The 14,364-nt window shown below is 42.7% G+C and overlaps 1 long non-coding RNA gene across 6 annotated transcripts in view; it reads left to right on the top strand.

Annotated features, from left to right (window-relative positions):
- Nucleotides 1-14,364, top strand: part of LOC141573123 (uncharacterized) — a 44,762-nt gene that overhangs the window by 22,800 nt on the left and 7,598 nt on the right. For 2 of the 6 annotated variants that reach the window (XR_012498694.1, XR_012498693.1), the window contains exons 3-4: nucleotides 10,527-11,919; nucleotides 12,889-14,328. This is a non-coding gene — a long non-coding RNA (uncharacterized LOC141573123). Of the gene's footprint in view, nucleotides 1-697; nucleotides 11,920-12,888; nucleotides 14,329-14,364 lie in introns of those variants that run through there. The other 4 variants (XR_012498692.1, XR_012498696.1, XR_012498695.1 and 1 more) reach the window with 3 other exon arrangements.

Raw genomic sequence — 14,364 nt, forward strand, 5'->3', positions numbered from 1 at the left:
TTGTCATAGAATCCTTAACACTCTTTGTCCTGCGGGGTCTCTGCTCCCGCTCCCCACATAAGAACTCAGGACATGGTGAAGCCAAAAAGCAACACCCACGGAGCCATAGATAGGGGAGTCATACCACTATATTCTCGCTGGCAGCTGGGTTGGAGACTCAGGAAGCAGGCTCCACACGACCCGCAACCTGCCGTCCACGTCTCTGGCAACCAGCCAACCCCCTAGTGTAGCCACGGCAGTTATATTAGTGGCCAATGGCTCACTGGTTACAGCTGACGGCCATCTACTACCCGAGCCAGCAGCTTTCCGCGTGAGGCCGAGAGCCTGGAAACTGCTCTCTGGGACTCTGTCCCCATGCTATTCCTTTACAAAGTAAAAACAAAGACCCCAAAACCTTAGGTGCTGGGGAAACAGAACTCAGAGCCCCCTTCTCCTGATTTATTACATCATATGTTTCAGAATGTTATGAACAGTTTTTGGTTCCATTTTTCATTTTCTGTCATGTGGAATCATTTCATTCCTTTAGGCAGCTTATAAGTCTGGATCTGGGGAAGTTGTTTGTATCCGTAGATTTGAGTAAAGGGCAATCAGCCATGTGTTCTCTCAGGGCTCTGAGAGGGTGGTGAGGAGAGTGTGGCACACACTTTGGCAGGGGAGGGTGGGAAGGGTGTGTGGGTGCCAAAAACACAGTAATCAAGGTAAATAAATGATTTAAGATATATTTTTAAAAATAAAAATTAATACAAAGTATCCATGATGAACAAAATATCAACATTTTAGGTAAATGCAGGCTCAGTAGTGCTGGTTTTCCTTTTCACCTCAGTTTCCAGTGCCACTCGTCAAGGCGGTGTTTTCTCTTTGCCCAAAATGAGTTTTGTTAGGACAAGAGTGTCTCTGAGGGGTGAAGGCCCAGCCTCAGTAGCTGAAATACCTGGGTTTCAAACCAGATGCTCCTACTTACTAGGTGCCTGACACGGGGCCAAGTTCATCACTCATCTCGTCATGTGACCACTTAAAGCAGAGGCTCACTCCTGGCTGGGTCAGACAGAGGACAGAGTCACAGTGTGCAAGGCGTTTGAAGATGGAAGAAAGGGACCAGGAGCTGAGGAATGGGAGTCACCCCTAGAAGCTGAGAATGGCCCCCACAAGATAGCTAGCAAGAAAACGGTGACCTTATGTGGGGACAGAGCCAGGAGTGCAGTTTCTAGTCTCTCAGCCTCACGTGGAAAGGTGCTGTCTCTGGTAGTAAATGGCTATCAACTGTGATTGGATGGCCATCATCTGTGACTAGTTGGCTGTCAGCTGTAACCAGTGAGCCATTGACCACTAATATAACTGCTGTGGCTACGCTAGCAGAAAATGGGGGCTACCAGGAAGATGGTGGCTGAGCTAGCAAGAGCAGATTGCAGTTAGCATGGCGAATTGCAGCTAGCAAGAGAGGTTGGCAGAGAGAAGTGGACGGCAGGCTGTGGATTGTGTGGCTCCTGCTTCCTGTGTCTCCAACCCAGCCACCAGCGAGAATATGGTAATATGACTCCCCTATCTATGGCTCCGTGGGTGTTCCTTTTTGGCGTCACCGTATCCTGCGTTCTTATGTGGGGAGTGGGACCAGAGACCCCACAGGCCACCCTGAATGACACCTTAGTCCTACAACCACTAAAAACTCAATTTGCCTACAACCCAAATGAGCAAGGAAACAGATCCTCTTTGAGAGCTTGAAGAAAGGATTGTGTCCCTGCTGACACCTTGATTTTAACCTGGTGAGACCCATGTTGGATTAATGACCCACAGAACTATAAAGTAATACATTTGTGTTATTTTAAGTCATTAAGCTTTTGACAATTTGTTCTGGCAGCCATAGAAAATGAATCCGGTTTCCAAATGGCAGAAGCTGGGGTGGGGCTCAGAACCTGTTACCTGTGATTTGCCGACATTTACAGGTGCAGGCAGTTAATACTAGGTAATGACACTAGATTGGTGACAGTGGGGTGTATGGGTAGGCACTAATATTGTCCACCACAGTTTTTAGTGAACAAAATGGAAACACAGGTACACATACGCACACACCTGCACACACACACGTTGCACACACAAAGTGGGGAGGGACCTGACAGCAGCATTCAGACACATTCTTCATCTTGGATTCCAAGTAGGTATGCTTTCAAGACTCACCAGTGGACCCCAGTGAGTGAGATGATTGTCCAAAGCCTAGGACATCTTATGAGCGCTGTCTCAGTAGTGGATGGAAAGTGGCTTCTCTTACGGACACCGTTCTACATTTTTGCTGAGTTGACCAAATTTCAAATAGTCACTATAAAGCTCAGGTGTAGTGATGCTAAAAAATTGATTTATTCCTTTCTGTTTCAAAGTGGGGAGTTAGATTTATTGTAGAGAGTTAAATGAAAGTGATGAAATAGAAACAAGAGCAAAACGTTATTCCATATGTGAGACAGGTTGTGCCAGATTATATACTTGGGAAGAAACCTTCTACTTCACATTGGGCAGCTCAAGCTGGCATTTCCTGAATCCAGGCAGAAGCTCCAAGTCGTTGAGTATGTGATACTAATTATTTACAGCACGCCCTTAACCTCTTCTTTTTTAATCTCTGTCCTCTTTTCATGCTACCATTTCCCTCAGTAGTTTCAGTAACTCCCATTACGTTAATATTTATGTGTCATTTCCAAATCTTTTTGCAAGGAAAGCTTTTCCCACTCTTTATTCAATCTGTGTATTATTCTTTATTCAATATTTATTCAACTTGGTGGCTTAAAACAATGGATATTTATTTGCTCCCAGCTCTGGAGGCCAGGAGTGTGGAATCAGGGCGTGTTTCCTCTGACAGCTCTTGGGGACAGTCCTTCCTGGCCTCTTCCAACTTCTGGTGGTTCCACGTGCTCCTTGGCTATTTCTCTCTGTATCTTTGTGCCCTTTCCTCTTCTTATAAGGACACCAGTCATGTTTGATTTAGGACCCACCCTAATGCAGTATGATCTCAGCCTAACTAATCACATCTATGAAGATCTTATTTTTGAATAAGATGCTGAGGTTCTGGGTGGACGTGAACTTTTAGAGGACACCAACCCACTACAAATACCACACCAGTCTTTGTATGCTCTCTTATGGTAGCCCGCATAGTCAGGATAAAAGACTGTAGACTCCTCGTGCCACATGTATTCCCAGTATACAGTGGAAAAATAACTAGATGGGAAAATTGGCAAATTGTGATTGTCTCCCTAAGATCCATTTCATGCTCCCCATAACTTAGTAACCATGTGGTTTGAGCTGATAGAGATCCAAACCCAGCTCTGGTTGTGGGCAGGCTCCACACAGTTACTGGTTCAAGGGTGAACAAGAATGCCGCCCTAAACCATTCTGCACAGTGCTTTCCCAGCCACAGTGGTTCAGGAGGGCGTCTGGTCTAAGTGGGTGCCATGAGAATGAAGCTTCTGTGGTTGGGGAAGGGTGCGTCCTTAACTCTCTGTCTGTAAACATGGAGGCAGGTGTTTCTGGTACCTGGCAAACGTCTTTCACCACGAACACAAGTTTACAACAACCCTGTGCTACAAGGGTGACAAATAATTTACGATGGATAAAACTGATAAGCATGAAGAAACAACTATACTTCATGGTTGTAGCAAGACATGAAGCAATTGAAATATTCGTCACAAAACAAAACTGTGACTTGACATCAAAGAATTTTCCCTGACAGTGGGGCTGTTCCAAATATTTGAGTGTGCCTGTACGTCTTCCTTTTATAAGAAAGAAGGTTGCATTTTTAGATCACTTAAAGGTCCCAGCTGAGCACTAGTAACTTCCCTAAAATAAATTTAAAATTGTACTTATAGTGCTAACAACTCCTCCATTTCCCAGAGAATAAAATCTAAGTTCTCACCCCGGTGTGTAAGAACAGTCACTAACTGTCTCTAACCCATCCCCTGCCCAGATCTCCCCGGAACTCTCTAGAGCCTGTGTGACTGAATTTCTTGCCCTTCTCAGAACCTCTGGGGACTGACTGGCTACATAGGACGGGTGTGTCATTGGAACAGAGCTTCCATTCTAGTCACACAGGACTTTGCCTCTCCCTGTTCTGTTCCTTATCTGCTGCTATGCAGATCCCTGTCCTGTTGGACTGTGAGGTATTTCTTTGAAAACGATATTCTTGAAAACAGTGTCCCTCTTTTTCTCTTATCTCCATTCTGTGTGTGCATCTCCATTCTTTGTGTGTCTGTGTCTGGTTTGTGCCCCACTTTGGTCTGAGTTATGGAAGGGGTCACAGGCTTCGCTCCATTTTGTCCCATAGGAGAAAGCTGACATCTGATGGCGTCTGACAGTCTCCCACCACTGGGCGGGAGTCAGGGTGCCACACAACTCAGACAGATACCCATTTAGGAAGAAAAGAATGGAGATAGTGAAAGAGCCACAGAAAGATCCCCCAAAGGAAGGAATCCTTTATATTTTGAAGAACATGATCATTTTCTCTTACCATTTTTCATCTCATTAAAAAATGGCAGTTTTCAGCTGTGGGAGGAAGCAGGGAGTGTAGGTAGTCATAACAAGCTCCCGAGAGACTCTCAGCCGTAAGATGGCAGCACAGAGGGCAGCCATGCCTCCTGGTCTCCAGCATTCCTTGCGTGGCACTCGGTGGGTGGGCTGGGATGCTCAGCAGAGCTCAAGGCCCAGGACTTGGAGGAAGTAGCGACGGGTGTGTGGGGTTGAGAAGAGAGGCTTGGACTCCCCAGCTGGGGAGACATCACAGCTAAAACAATACAGCTTTGTTTGAACAGCAAAGGGCTGGCAGGGACCTCTGATGAGGACCAGAAGACATGTGTATTGCACTATGCAAGGGCCTCTTACACAGTGGGTGACCAGAAAGAAACAGCTCCAGAGGTAGTTACGTGGAAGAATCCCCAACAACAGTCAAGAGAAAAGCCCGTGCGTAGAGTCAAGAAAGAGAAAGACCTAGCGCTTGCTTTTGCGCAGAACCGCTCAGGGTGATGATATTTTGTGAGATGGGTGGCTGACGGGGCAGGGCTCTGAGAGGAAGCCTTTCTGACACTGTCCATCTTTAACCTTTGTGCTTTAGTGCTGTTTGCGCTATTGTTCTCCCACCCCCATCCCCACACCCAATTTGGGGACTCTTGTTCTAGACCCTCATCTATCCTTTACCAAGGCAGCAGGAGAATCAAAGTTGCTGAAAAATGAAATGCTTTGGAAATGCCACTCTGCTTTTTTTCATTTTTATTACTTTTGGAATTGACATCGAATACCCTGCCCGATGTGGATCCAGGATATTCATTAATGAACATCTGTTGCGTTTTCTTGGGTTGAGATTTTTTTCTTTTTGTAAAAAGCTAAGGCAAATAAAGCTTTCCATTTATTTTTTTATGCCTGTTAAAAGGTAAATTAGGCAGTAGTGTGTAGCCTTAAAAATCTGTGAGAACACCCAAGAAGCCACTCCAGCTAGCATAGGTCAGCCCTGGTCTCTCATGGCCCACAAAGCACATGTGTGAGAATTAGGAAGTTTGAAATGCGATTTTCCCCCAACAACAACAATTTTAAAAAACATAAAACCATTCTGTGTAAATTATATAAATCAAATTACTGAGCCCAATTAGAATTTTTTAAAAAATTAATCAAAATAATTAGGACCTCAAAGTCTCCAGGATAAAATAACTGGCTTAAAGTATTTTTGTTTGTTTTCCCTTTTGCAATATTTCAGGAAATTTATCAATTACAGTGGAAAGGAAGTAGATGGTGGTAATACATTCAACCTCATTCTCTGTTGTTGTGAGAATTATGTGACATATGCTTTTCCTGACATTTCATCATCCTCAAATACTTTATTCAATAATAACGTCTTTTCACTTTTGTCTCTAATATCTTTCAGTTGTTTTTTTCTGATTCTAAGTTTTATTTTCTGATATCTGGGAAGTATTTTATCTTTGAAATGGTGACATAAAAATATGCAACATGCTTCTAAATTTTAACAGCAGTTATTTTCAACTCCAGTTGACAAGTCTGGGGTTTAGAGAACCTCTGAATTTTTTTTTTTTTTAAACATAAATTTACAGAGGAGGAGCAGCGAGGCTATAAAACAAACATGTTGTTCAGGATTTTGATATGAATCACCAGATTGTGAAGGGAACTGAAAGTAACCCTGTGTGACAATCCTCCAGAACTTCTGGAGTGTTCTGAGGCATTCGGCAGAAGGTGAGGCCCCAGCTCCACCTGGAATGACATCAGTTAATGCAGGTGATCAGATCTGCATCCTCTACCTTTTTGTGCTATGAGCACGTTGAAAATCAGTGTGTCACGCCTCTGTATGATTATTAATAATGTTCCGTGGTATATATGGCATCACCAGGTTCAGTCAGGGTTTTGCTTTTTTAAAAAAAACTAAGTTGAAATGTTTGGTGAAGACAGGAGACCTGCGTTGCAATTCCCTCTGCCTAATTGGCACATTTGAATTTCTTCAGAGAAGAACAGGAAGTAGAAGACGTAAATAGAAAGCACACTGACCTTCCAAGTCTGTCAGTGGTCACACCTGCAGAAGAGGGTTTTTTCCCCCTCTTGTTCTTCTAAGAATCAGTGCTCAATCCCATACAGGAATGTGTTAAAGAGTAATGAGGCAACTTGAAAAAGGTCTTCCAAAACACTCCGAGTGAATATAGTGTGCACTAGCTTTATGAAGGCCTGACAAACTTAAAAGTATTTCCCTTCATTACATGAATGGTGAAACCTGCTACATTGGCTTTCTGGAAACCAAAGGAAAGAATCTTGCTCTGCTAATTTTCTGTAGGACAGAGAATAGCTTGCGGATTGGCCCCACTGAGTTGGGATGATGGCCTGAGAAGTCCTCAGGGTGGTACTTTCCAGGGAGAATCCGGAGCCTCCTTCTGTGATGATGGCCAGAGTCACTGGCTCCATAGTGTGGGGAGGGACTTAGGCCCCATTTGTAGGGGAGAAACCTGTTCTTCTAGGACACCTCCCTTCCCATTGTCTTGGGCCCTTTTATTTCACACTCTGAGCCCTAGTACTTCGGTTTAAGATTTGATTTCCTCAAACACAAGTATGATTAGCTTCATGAATGGAGATGTCAATAAACTGCCTACAGAACGGTAGCTAATAATGTGGAACATATTAAAGAGAAGGAGATATGGTTACCGTTTTGGAAAAAGGGTTAAAAATTAAAATATATTAGTATTAGAGGAAATAAGACAGAAACTTAGAAAAAGCTTTAAAATTTTAAAGTATTTAAACTAACTTAAATTCAATTTTAATCGGTTGAATTAAATTAAACTTAATTTAAAATTATGACCTTGAAAATAAGTATTTTCTCATTTCTTTATGAGAAGTGGCCCAATAAGGGCAGCAGAAGCATTGCTTTCACTCACCCAACTTCCACAGCTCCGGTGATAATCTCTAACATTACTCCCCCCAACCAGTGCTCCTAGAAAGGTGATATATTCCATATTTGGAGTTCTCAGGACAAAGGAACTAGCACAAAGGGCTTTCGGCTAATTTAATTACAACAATTTCAGCATCAAAAAGACAATGATACCCTTAATTCAAATAAGATGAATTTGTGAAAGTCTGCAAATTTGTAAGATTGCTCAGAAAGGATAAGTTACTATCAAATGCACCCAAAAGTAGGGTGAATATAATAGGGCATGTCTGATTTTTATTGGTCTTAAAAAGTCAGGGAATGTTAGTATATGTGTGCATGTCTGTGGTTATTTTTCTAGGTCCATATCTATTTGTGAAGTACGGATGTGCACTGGTTTCATAGTCTTGCTGAGGTGAATGAATCAGTGAAATCCTAAACATAGCTTAGTATGTGATGGTGGAATCTCATGATTGCATATTTCGATTAAGATTACAATATTGTGATTAGGTCCGATGGATCTGAAGCAAGGAAGAGGGAGTAGGTCATGGTGTGGGGGCTGCTGGCAATTCTTAGAACAAAGGTGAGGGAAGAAGGTGACGGCATTTTGCATGGACTACTCATAACCAGGGAAGGCACCTATGGTCTCTTCATTAAAGTCACTGTCCTGCAGAGGTGAGGAATTAATGATGCCTCGGTGTCACCTCCCTGTGCAGAGGCCCCGTGGAATGATAACATTAGCATGCAGTCAGACACTTTCCCTCAGTTGGAGCACATCTTTAGGAAATGGGAGATTGATACAAAATTCAGAGGAGTAACGGACAGAGTCTGGAGGCCTCAAGCTGCAATACCAGTTCAGGTTCTTTATCTCAAGGACAGAAACATATTTGCTCCGTGTGGAAGATGGCTCCCCTCTGCTGGGCATCGTTCTTCCATTCCTGCCTTCCCATTTTTCAATCTTTTTATTACTCTCCGCCATCTGTTCCCAAATGCTAGAGAGCATTTGTGTACAGATGAGAATTGTCCTCAAGTGAGGCAGAATAGACAGTGAGAGGGCTGTGAATATTTTATACTTTCCAGGATCATTTTCTTTCAGAATATTAAGAATTCATGCTAACATTTGATCAAGGCTTATCTGAAGATTCCTATGCTGAGTGCAACATTTGTCTTGGTAAAAGGATAGGCAGAAACAGCTCGAATAAATTCAGAGATTTCAAAGTGCTATGGCATCATTTAGTTCATTCTGTCAGACTCACCTACCTATTAACAAAATTTTAAATGCCCCTCACTGACTATTTTTCTTTAACAAGTTTTTGAAACAGTCTCCAAACCTACAGAAAAGTTGCAAGTGAGTGAAGTACAAAGAACTCTTTTTTCTTTCTTACGTTATCTGAGAATAAGCAGCTGGCATGATGTCAACATTGCATCCATATTTTGTCGTGCGTATTTCCTACAAACAAGGATATTCTCCTGCTTTTATGAGTTGAACTGTATCACCTCAAAATTCATATGTCAGAGTCTCAGCACCCAGGACCTCAGAAAGTGACTGTATTTGGAGATGGGGTCTTGAAAGATGTAATTAACTTAAAGTGAAGTTGTATTGGGGGGCAATGTTGGTCCAATAGACTGGTATCCCTGTAAGAAGAGGAGATTATTTTACATAAGGAAGACTATGTGAAGACATTGGAAGAAGATGGTATTCCATAAGCCAAGGAGGGAGGCCTCAGAAGGAACCAACTTTGATGGCCCCGTGATCTCAGACTTCCAGTCTCAAGGACTATGAGAAATTAAATTTTTGTTGTTTAAGCCATTCAGTCTGTGCAACTTTGCTATGGCAACCCAAGAAAATTATTACATCCTCACAACCACCAAACACAACCCCCATACAACAGCCACCAGAATCAGGAAATGAACACGGGCTCATTACCACCATCGAATTCTCAGACTCCTTTTAAGTTCTGCCTGTTGTTCCAATACTGCTTGTTATAATGAAACAGTCTAGGATCACGTGTTGCATTTGGCTGTCTTGTTTCTTCTCTTGCAGCCTGGTACAGTTTCTCAGGGTGTTTATATTCTTGACTTTTATGTCCTTGATACTTTTGAACATCACAGGCCAGTTATTTAGTAGAATATCCCTGAATCTGGACACGTCTAATGTTATGCATCTGTGGCAGGAACGTCACACAAGTGGTGGTGTGTCCTCACTGCCTCCTTCCATTTGCCCCATTGCTGACACTGAAGCCACGTGATGAAGGAAGGATCTGTCGGTTTCTCCCCTACAAAGTTACTCCTCCCCGCTGTACGATTAATAAATACTGAGTTTTGTGGGGAGGTACTGTGAGACTATGTAAAAGTCCCGTTCCTTCTGAAACTTTCAATTTCTTTGTTCCTATCAGTATGGGTTTCCTATTTTATTCAGTTGGTTTTACTCTACTGTTACTCACTGTGATGTGCAGACTGTCCCAGATTTGGCCCTTCAAGCTGGCTGCTGTGTTCTTTTGATGTGTCCCTGTTATTCTTTGGCAGTTTCTAGTGTTTTGGCATAAGATGCTTTAGACTTATCTCATACCTTGCCTGCCCCAGGCCGGGAATCATTCATTTCTGCAAAGAATTCTGTTTTCTTTTTTAGTGAGAATTGGTAGTTAGAAACTTGACTCGGGCATCTGTGGGGAGAGTTCATGTATATATGGCCTTTTGACACTGCATACTTGGTTACATGGGTTAGTCTGTCCCCGAAAAGCAAAATTGAATTTTTGTGGTCACATATTTCCACTGTGTAGAAAAAATGTGGCATTTAATTCTAAAACATCTATCTTAGTCAATGTGAACAGTTATTTTTTGAGCAAAGGTACGTAGACAGAAGTGGTAATTGCAGATTATAAGCTGCCCATATTCCAGACTCATGCTCAGTGGGATATGCATGTTTGCCTTTGACCCTCACATTTCTTGGTCCCCATGTCACCTGGGAAGGAATTGAGACTCAGAGAGATTAAGTAAAATAATCCACGTCATGCCACCAGTCAGTGGCAGAACATGGATTTCATTCCTGGGTTTATCTAGCTCTCAACTTACCCTTAACTGCTTGACCATAAAAAGTTTAATAATTGTCAAATCATAGTTAATTCTATCTTGATTTTTGCAGTATTATCAAGATTTCTCAGAAGACTTCTTTCTCTAAAGAGTGGAAATATAGGTTATTTAATCATTGATTTTTACAACGTTTCTGCAGCCACACATAGAAAAGCCTCATGGAGGAGCATCTTCTTTATCCAGCCAGCTGGACGGCTTGGCTCATGGTCTCGTCCAACACACTGAGTGGGAACCTCACCTCCTCAGTGAGATGGGAACCTCACCACCCTAGTCAGATGGGACCTCCCCTCCCCAGTGAGATTGAACCTCACTTCCCCCAGTGGGATGGGACCTCACCTCCCCTAGTCCACTGGGATCTCACCTCCCCCACTCCTGGTGCTTCTGTGATTGGGCAGCTGATGTCCTCTCACACGTGAAAGCAATCACAGGGCAGGGCAAAACAGGATTCTTGCAACTAAAATCCTAATAATGAACAAGGGCAGTTGGAGATAGTAGCAATGAAAAAAAAAGGTTATATGTGGAGTGCAGTGTGTGAGAAAAGATTTTGTAGCATAAAGAAACCATTTCTCCTTTTCAGTGATATTTCCAGACAAGGTTTTAAAATGGACAGAGGCAATAGCTTCAATACTTTTCCAAATAGTTCTGCTCAATATAATTTCAAACTAGGTATTTGAATGGCATATTAAAAATGCTTCTGAGCCAAGGATTTATTTCCTTTTTGCTATGTAAATTATTTTGACCAAAAGACAGAATCTAATAAAGCTAAAACTTTCAAGCACATTGAACAATTCAATCTTCCTTTTCCTTCTGCAAATACGTTCAACTCTGAAGGCTGGTCTCCTATGAATTATAATGTACTGCTGGTTTCCATAAATACGACTTCATAATGTCATCATTTCCATAAATAGCCACAGGGTATTTCTGAAGTCCACTGCAGGTAGGCAGAAAAATCACATGCGAGCTTTCCCTCTGGCGATCATGTCACGAGGACTTCATGGTAACATCAGAAAAAGGTGCTAGTTTGGGTGGACAAAGACCTGAATTACTTTTTTGAACTCAAGAAATTCACTATAGTTTTAACCTTGAGCAGATGGGTAACTGCCACCACCTACTGTGGAGTCCCTGTGGTCGTTTCTAACCCAGGCTCCTGACATCTGATCAGCCATATTACAGAGCACCGTAATTGTGGAATACTATCTGTGCTTTTATGGTTTTCAGGGGAAAAAGAGACAGCTCTATAGAAACTGAGCTTTTTTGGAGAACTTTGTTAGTTATAATCTACTCTCTTTCCCCCTTTCTTTCCCCGGTGCCTGGAGCACGGAGAAGGCTCAGCTGGATGGAAAGTGGCTTGGAAACCGTGTCTGACCCTCAGCTTCCTACTTCCCCTCAGGACACAGGGAACCTGATGAAAGCTGTGCTCGGGCGACTTTCTTTGCTCTCACCAGGTACAGTCAAATAATTTACCTCTGCAGCAGGTTAAATATCCTTTAGAAACTGAGTTACCTTCTGTGTGCTGGGTTTTATTACATGACCAGAGATGACACGTGAACAGATGGGAGCAGACCCCTGAGAAGCAGAACTGCTTAGGACAGTCACGTCTAAGTTCCCGAGAAAGAGATGTTGAAGTACAGCCCTGCGTAGCATCTCTCAGAGACATCGCGATCTCGTGATTGTTGTCCCCAGTGAAAAGATAGCCTACTGAGAGAGACGGAGCTAGCACACACAGGAAACTCAGGGAAGGGTAAGGCTGCTCCAGCAGTTACACACAATGGTGGGCGTTCCCTTGGCCGGTTGTTCCCAATTCATCCGGTGACTTGGGAAAAACATTAAAACTACAGTGGGTGCTTAGTGGACTGAACGGTGCAGACACAGGAAAATGATCCACATAAGGAATTAATATTTTACTCCAAGAATAGAGTATGCCTTTTTCCTTTATTCAAGTTTTTTTCCCTCCCTCTGTAGAATGTTGTTTTCTATGAAGTTCTTGATGCTTCTTGATGTGTTACTCTGTAGGTATTTTGTCTCTTAAGCACATTACATGTAATTAAGTCTCAGAAGAAATTATGAAATTGGTACTGTTAGGATCCCATTTTATAGAGAAGTGAAGTAAATTACCTGTCATGGTGGTGGGCAGAATTGGACTTTAACTCAGCTAAGGCTGTCTGAGTCTCGAGCAAAAATGCTTGCTCAGAAACTGTATTGCTTCTTAAGAAAAGTAGATTGAGTCTTTGGATCTGTTTACTGCAAATAAGAAAATAAACATTTGAGGAGCTGGTCTGAGAAAAAGATGGAGTACGGGTGCTGGCAGTGGCGAGATCAGTGGGGTTCTCTGCATCTTTAGCTGACTTAATGAAATGGCTCATTTCTCATTCTGTGCTTCTTCCAACCGGTCACTCTCGTCTCTCCTGATCCAGTGAGATCCACAAGAGTTATCTTGCCTGATTTAAATCAAGAAGAAGGAACATAAAGGTGTGTCAAGATGGCCTATAGGTAGGCAGATATCTTTATTACAGACTGTTAAGGAGATAATAGGGAGAAGATGAGAAAATGGCGGAGGAAAGAGGGACACTAGCGAGGAGAGGTAAAGAGTCAGAGATGGTGATGGAGAGATGGGGACACAAGAGAGGAGAAACATGGTGGTGGGGGGGAAACTGAGGTTTGATGGATTTTAAACAAGAGTTAGAAACTGCATCCTTTTGGTGATGGGGGACAGAAGGGGGTAGCTTTGATCTTCCGTGTGGTCACCTGGGTAGGGAAGTGTTTGGCCCCTCTGTAACTACTACTCGGGGCTCCCACACCCCAGAATCCCAAGTCTCTAGACTCTAGAGTGTGCAGGTGCCTGTCATGTAGGAGGAATGCCAGCAGCCATCTTGGAAGTGACCTCAGGGCTGCAACCACAGGGAACCAAATCAGGAACACATCCAAGTCTGCGTGCAGTCAACGTGCGAGCGGCACTTGTGTCCCCACTGCTACCCCATAAGGAGAGCACGGCAAGAGCCTCAGGTACTGGGTGGCATCGTGAATGACAACTTCCCATTGGGTCTTAGGAAACACACTAGCACTTCTGGATTAAATAAATTAGAAATAAAATAAATCAGTATTAACAATAACAAATAATAATGCCATCATATTTGATAAGGACAAAAATGAACATTTTTATAACTCTTTGACATGAAAAATAAGGAACCTATTATGATCCAATTATATTACTTGAAACTACTTGGAAGGACATATATTATTTTTATGTATTATGTCCATTTCATAACTCTATCGGCTAAAGGCAAATTGATATCAACGACTGTGACATTTAGCTTAATAAGTTTAGGGTTTTTATCTGAATTGTTCCTAGATAAAATCGGCAGCATTTACTGGCAGTCCATCACACACAGCAGCTGGCGGCTTCCAGGAAAAACAGAGTAGATTTTCATCATCTGTGCCAAAGACAAGGCGTCCTGTTTGGTTCACGGAGAAATCAATACACTTTTCTTTAGCGTCTCCTCTATAGGCAGAAAGCCATATGCCTTGTACAGCATTTGTTTGTTGATAGCATTTACTTCTGGCAATTTTGCTGAAATAAATGAACATTCCCCTCGCCATGTTCTCATGTGGCTTGAATGCTGAGTGAATGACAGTGACAATTTCTCATAAGTGAGACTCCCCTTTGGACTCGAGTATCATTGTGGACAAAAATCATTTTGATCCTTCTCTGCGTTCATCGATGTGCCCGCCCCTCCCACGATGCGATGCCATCAGAAGTGTGAGCAGTATACTCAGCTGTTGATACCAATTGCGAGGTGTGAAGTCAGGATTCACAATTCGATAAATTTGGCCTTTTCAATGAAACTGTCACTTTGGTATGCTTTCTTCTATTATTATCTGTTTAATTCCTC

Source organism: Rhinolophus sinicus, linkage group LG09 (assembly GCF_036562045.2).
Source record: "Rhinolophus sinicus isolate RSC01 linkage group LG09, ASM3656204v1, whole genome shotgun sequence".
Taxonomy (NCBI): Eukaryota; Metazoa; Chordata; class Mammalia; order Chiroptera; family Rhinolophidae; genus Rhinolophus; species Rhinolophus sinicus.